Below are 6,000 nucleotides of genomic sequence, written 5' to 3' on the forward strand. Positions count from 1 at the left end.
CTTCTTAAAATTGCGAACGATGTATTCGCAATATTGCGATTACAAACTACTTAGCAGTTTCAGAGTAGCTTCAGACTTACTCGGCATCTGCGATCAGTTCAGTGCTTGTCGTTCCTGGTTTGACGTCATAAACACACCCAGCGTTCGCTAGACACTCCTCCGTTTCTCCAGCCACTCCCGCGTTTTTTCCGGAAACGGTTGCGTTTTTATCCACACGCCCATAAAACGCCGTGTTTCCGCCCAGTAACACCCATTTCCTGTCAATCACACTACGATCGCCGGAGCGAAGAAAAAGCCGCGAGTAAAAAAACTATCTTCATAGCAAAATTACTTGGCGCAGTCGCAGTGCGAACATTGCGCATGCGTACTAAGCAGAAAAACGCTGCGATGCGAAGAAAATTACCGAGCGAACGACTCGGAATGACCCCCATTATGTTGGTTCTATAGAATTGATAGATGTTTGCATCTGCACAGAAATTGTCAAAGTGCCATTTGCACTTTTGTAAATGACTATGAAGTTAAATAAATGTATAACACTTGATAAAAGTACATTAAAGTACAATTCATTTAAGTAGTAGTTTTGATTACACATAATAAGAATCATGTTTAGTTGATTGACAACATAAAGTTAGTACATTAAACAATTGTGGGCTTAACTGTTGTTTTATATATAGTGTATGTATATATATATACACACACACACACACACACACACACACACACACACACACACACACACACCCACCCACACACACACACACACACACACACACACACACACACTGAAACATATATATGTATGTGTATAATAATTATATATATATATATATATATATATATATATAAAATTATGTGTATACACACACATGTATACTTTGAAATTTCATAAATAATGTGTAAGACAATAGAAATATATATTACAGGATCTGACGTTATTTAAATATTCCTACAGTACATTATTTAAATATTTCTTCCAATCTTTAATGCACTACAGCCATTAGTGTTTTCTGTTGGTTCTCCATACAGCCACAAGATGGCAGTAGCAATCAAGGGTTCGCTTGTCCTTTCCGTTTTGTCAAATGAAGTGCACATATTGGGGGTAATTCCAAGTTCATCGCAGCAGGAAATTTTTAGCAGTTGGGCAAAACCATGTGCACTGCAGGGGGGGCAGATATAACATGTGCAGAGAGAGAGATAGATTTGGGTGTGGTGAGTTCAATCTGCAATCTAAATTGCAGTGTAAAAATAAAGCAGCCAGTATTTACCCTGCATAGAAACAAAATAACCCACCCAAATCTAACTCTCTCTGCAAATGTTATATCTGCCCCCCCTGCAGTGCACATGGTTTTGCCCAACTGCTAAAAAATATCCTGCTGCGATCAACTTGGAATTACCCCCCTTGTTGAAGTAGCCCAATGTCACTCATTGTATAGTGATGGCTAAAATCCTACAAACGAATGGCTTTGAATATTGGGGGTCATTCCGAGTTGTTCGCTCGGTAAAAATCTTCGCATCGCAGCGATTTTCTGCTTAATGCGCATGCGCAATGTCCGCACTGCGACAAGTAAATTTGCTATGCAGTTAGGATTTTTACTCACGGCTTTTTCATCGTTCTGGTGATCGTAATGTGATTGACAGGAAATGGGTGTTACTGGGCGGAAACAGGCCGTTTTATGGGCGTGTGGGAAAAACGCTACCGTTTCCGGAAAAAACGCAGGAGTGGCCGGAGAAACGGGGGAGTGTCTGGGCGAACGCTGGGTGTGTTTGTGACGTCAAACCAGGAACGACAAGCACTGAAATGATCGCAGATGCCGAGTAAGTCTGAAGCTACTCAGAAACTGCTACGAGGTGTGTAATCGTAATATTGCGAATACATCGTTCGCAATTTTAAGATGCTAAGATTCACTCCCAGTAGGCGGCGGCTTAGCATGAGCAAATCTGCCAAAATCCGCTTGCGAGCGAACAACTCGGAATGACCCCCATTATTACTTTCTGTACATCATATTATTGCCATGTATAAAAGTGAAGTACAGGGACAAGCACAGTATTTTGACAGGATGAATTCCAACTTTGCCTTGAACCAATGTATTTATATTCTATGTACTGTATACAGTACATTCCACACATACAGTACTACATACAGTACACTACATACAGTCTTTTCACAGTGCCATACATGGCCTTCCAACAGCTTTTCTTCATATTTTAATTATTAAGCCTGATTGGAATGTGATTCTGGCACTTGTAACACTTCAACTCCCCCATTCTTCTTGAATGTCAATGTAAAATGGTAATAAAATTTGAAGGTATTGTAAACCAATATATAAACAATGTACATTAGGACTGTGGGCCTAATTCAGATCTGATCGCTGGGCTGCTAACTTTGCTGTCCTGTGTTCAGGTAGTCGCCGCCCAAGGGGAGTGTAAATTCACCCGTGCAAGTGTGCGATCGCATGTGTACGCTGAGCTGCAAAAATAGTATTTTAATTACCTACCGTTAAATCCTTTTCTCGTAGTCCATAGAGGATGCTGGGGTCCACATTAGTACCATGGGGCATAGACGGGTCCACTAGGAGCCATTGGCATTTTAAGAGTTTGAGAGTGTGGGCTGGCTCCTCCCTCTATGCCCCTCCTACCAGACTCAGTATAGAAACTGTGCCCGAGGAGACGGACAACTTAGAGAGAAGGATTTTACACAGATAGTGGCGAGATTCACACCAGCTCACACATACTGTACAAGGCAAACCAAGCTAACCCGCTTGAAAACTCAGCAACAGCTGAACAAGATTACTTAACCAAGTAACAAAACAGTACTTAACCAAGAACTAAACAGTACTGAACTAAGTAACCACTGCAGGATCACAAAGCGCTGGACAGGCGCCAAGCATCCGCTATGGACTATGGGGGTCATTCCGAGTTGATCGCTAGCTGCATTCGTTCGCTGTGCAGCGATGAGTAAAAAAAACGGCACTTCTGCGCATGCGTATGTGGCACAATGCGCACGTGCGCATACTATTACAACGGCCGATGTAGTTTCACACAGGGTCTAGCGAAGCTTTTCAGTCGCACTACTGACCGCAGAGTGATTGACATGAAGTGGGCGTTTCTGGGTGTCAACTGACCGTTTTCAGGGAGTGTTCGTTAAAACGCAGGCGTGCCAGGAAAAATGCAGGCGTGGCTGGGCGAGCGCAGGGCGTGTTTGTGACGTCAAAGCAGGAACTGAATAGTCTGATGTGATCGCAAGCGCTGAGTAGGTTCTGAGCTACTCAGAAACTGCACAAAAAAATTTTGTAGCCGCTCTGCGATCCTTTCGTTCGCACTTCTGCTAAGCTAAAATACACTCTTAGTGGGCGGCGGCATAGAGTTTGCATGGCTGCTAAAAACTGCTAGCGAGCGAACAACTCGGAATGACCACCTATGAGAAAAGGATTTACCGGCAGGTAATTAACATCCTATTTTCTCTTACATCCTAGAGGATGCTGGGGTCCACATTAGTACCATGGGGATGTACCAAAGCTCCCAGAATGGGTGGGAGAGCGCGGAGGCTCCTGCAGAACTGATTGACCAAACGTCAGGTTCTCAGAGGCCAAAGTATCGAACTTGTTGAACTTTGCAAACGTGTTCGACCCAGACCAAGTAGCTGCTCAGCAAAGCTGTAAAGCAGAGACACCTCAGGCAGCCACCCAGGAAGAACTCACCTTACAAGTAGACTGGGCCTTAACAGACGTAGGACAAAGCAATCCTGCCGTAGAATACATATGCTGGATAGTGAACCTGATCCAGCAAGAGATTGTCTGCTTAGAAGCAGTACACCCAAGTTTCTTGGGATCATACAAGACAGAGAGTCCGATCTTCACATAGATTTTCAGAGCCCTTACAACATCCAAGGTCTGATGAAATTGAGGAGTCAGTAGCAACTGACACCACAATAGGTTGGTTGATATGAAATGCCAACACAACCTTCGGAAGGAACTGCTGACACGTCCGGAGCTCAGCTCTATCTTCATGGAAGATCAAGTAGGGGGTCTTACAAGACAAAGCCCCCAACTCCGACACACGTCTTGCAGAAGCCAAGGCCAACAAAGTGACAGCGTTCCACGTGAGAAACTTGACCTCAACCTCCGGTAGAGGTTCGAACCAATCCGATTGGAGGAACTGTAACACCATGTTAAGACCCCAGAGCGCCGTAGGCAGCACAAAGAGAGGCTGGATGTGCAGAACACCTTTCAAGAAAGTCTGAACCTCAGGGAGGGAAGCCAATTGTTTCTGGAAGAAAATGGATAGGGCCGAAATCTGGACCTTTACGGATCCCAACCTCAGGCCCATATCCACACCTGCTTGCAGGATGAGGAGAAACCGTCCCAGTTGAAACTCCACCGTAGGAAACTTCTTGGACTCACACCAAGATACATATTTTTCCAAATGCGATGGTAATGTTTAGACGTTACTCCTTTTCTAGCCTGTATCAGGGAAGGAATAACCTTGTTCGGAATGCCCTTCCAAGCTAATATATGGCATTCAACCTCCATGCCATCAAACGTAGCCGCGGTAAGTCTTAATAAGCGAACAGCCCCTGCTGTAGCAGGTCCTCCCAAAGAGAAAGAGGCCTCGGCTCTTCCAGCAGTAGATCCAGAAGATCCGCGTACCAAGCCCTTCTTGGCCAGTCTGGAGCAATGAGCTTTAGAATCCTTGGAATTTGTGGAAGTGGAGGAAACACCCACGGAGTTACCAGGGCATCCACCGCCACTGCTTGTGGGTCTCTTGACCTTGAGCAATACCTCCAAAGTGTTTTGTTGAGGCGGTAGGGCATCATGTCTATTTGAGGAACCCCCCAAAGGTTTGTCACCTCCGTGAACACCTCTGGATGGAGGCCCCACTCTCCTGGATGGAGATCGTGTCTGCTGAGGAAGTCCGCTTCCCAGTTGTCCACTCCCGGAATTAAAATTTCCGACAGTGCTAACACGTGCTTTTCCGCCCAGAGGATGATTCTTGTCACCTCTCACATTGCAGCTCTGCTCTTTGATCCGCCCTGTCGGTTTATGTAGGCCACCATTGTTACATTGTCCGACTACACTTGAATGGGTCAATCTAGCAGAAGGTGAGTCGCTTGGAGAAGACTGTTGTATATGGCTCTTCCAGAATGTTTATTGGAAGACTGGATTCCAGACTTGACCACCTTCCTTGGAAGGTTTCCCCTTGAGTGACAGCGCCCCAGCCTCGGAGACTTGCATCTGTGGTTAGAAGGATCCAGTCCTGAATCCCGATCCTGCGTCCTCCAGAAAGTGAGGCATTTGTAGCCACCAGAGGAGTGAAATCCTTGCTTTCGGCGACAGACGTATCCTCATGTGCATATGTAGATGAGAACCTGACCACTTGTCTAGGAGATCCAATTGGAAGGATCGAGCATGAAATCTTCCGTATTGTAGAGCCTCATAGGAGGCAACCATCTTCCCCAGAAGGCGAATGCACTGATGAATGGAAACCCGGGCTGGCTTCAGGACATCCCGGACCATTGTTTGTATCACCAACGCTTTCTCCTCCAGTAGAAACACCCTCTGCACTTCCGTGTCGAGGATCATCCCCAGGAAAGACAATCTCCTTGTCGGCTCCAAATGTGACTTTGGAAGGTTCAGGATCCAGCCATGGACCCTAAACAGATGAGTCGTGAGAGCAATGGACTGCAACAGCTTCTCCCTGAACGACGCCTTTATCAGCAGATCGTCCAGGTATGGAATTATGTTCACTCCCTGCCTGTGGAGGAGAACCATCATTTCTGCCATCACCTTGGTGAACACCCTCGGTGCCGTGGAGAGACCCTATGGCAGTGCCTGAAACTGATAGTGACTCTCTAACAGTGCAAATGTGAGATAAGCCTGGTGCGGAGGCCAAATCGGAATGTGGAGATACGCATCCTTGATATCTAGGGATACTAGAAACTCCCCCTCCTCCAGACCTGAGATCACCGCTCTCAGAGACTCCATTTTGAATTTGAACTCCCTA

Source organism: Pseudophryne corroboree, chromosome 1 (genome assembly GCF_028390025.1).
Source record: "Pseudophryne corroboree isolate aPseCor3 chromosome 1, aPseCor3.hap2, whole genome shotgun sequence".
NCBI lineage: Eukaryota > Metazoa > Chordata > Amphibia > Anura > Myobatrachidae > Pseudophryne > Pseudophryne corroboree.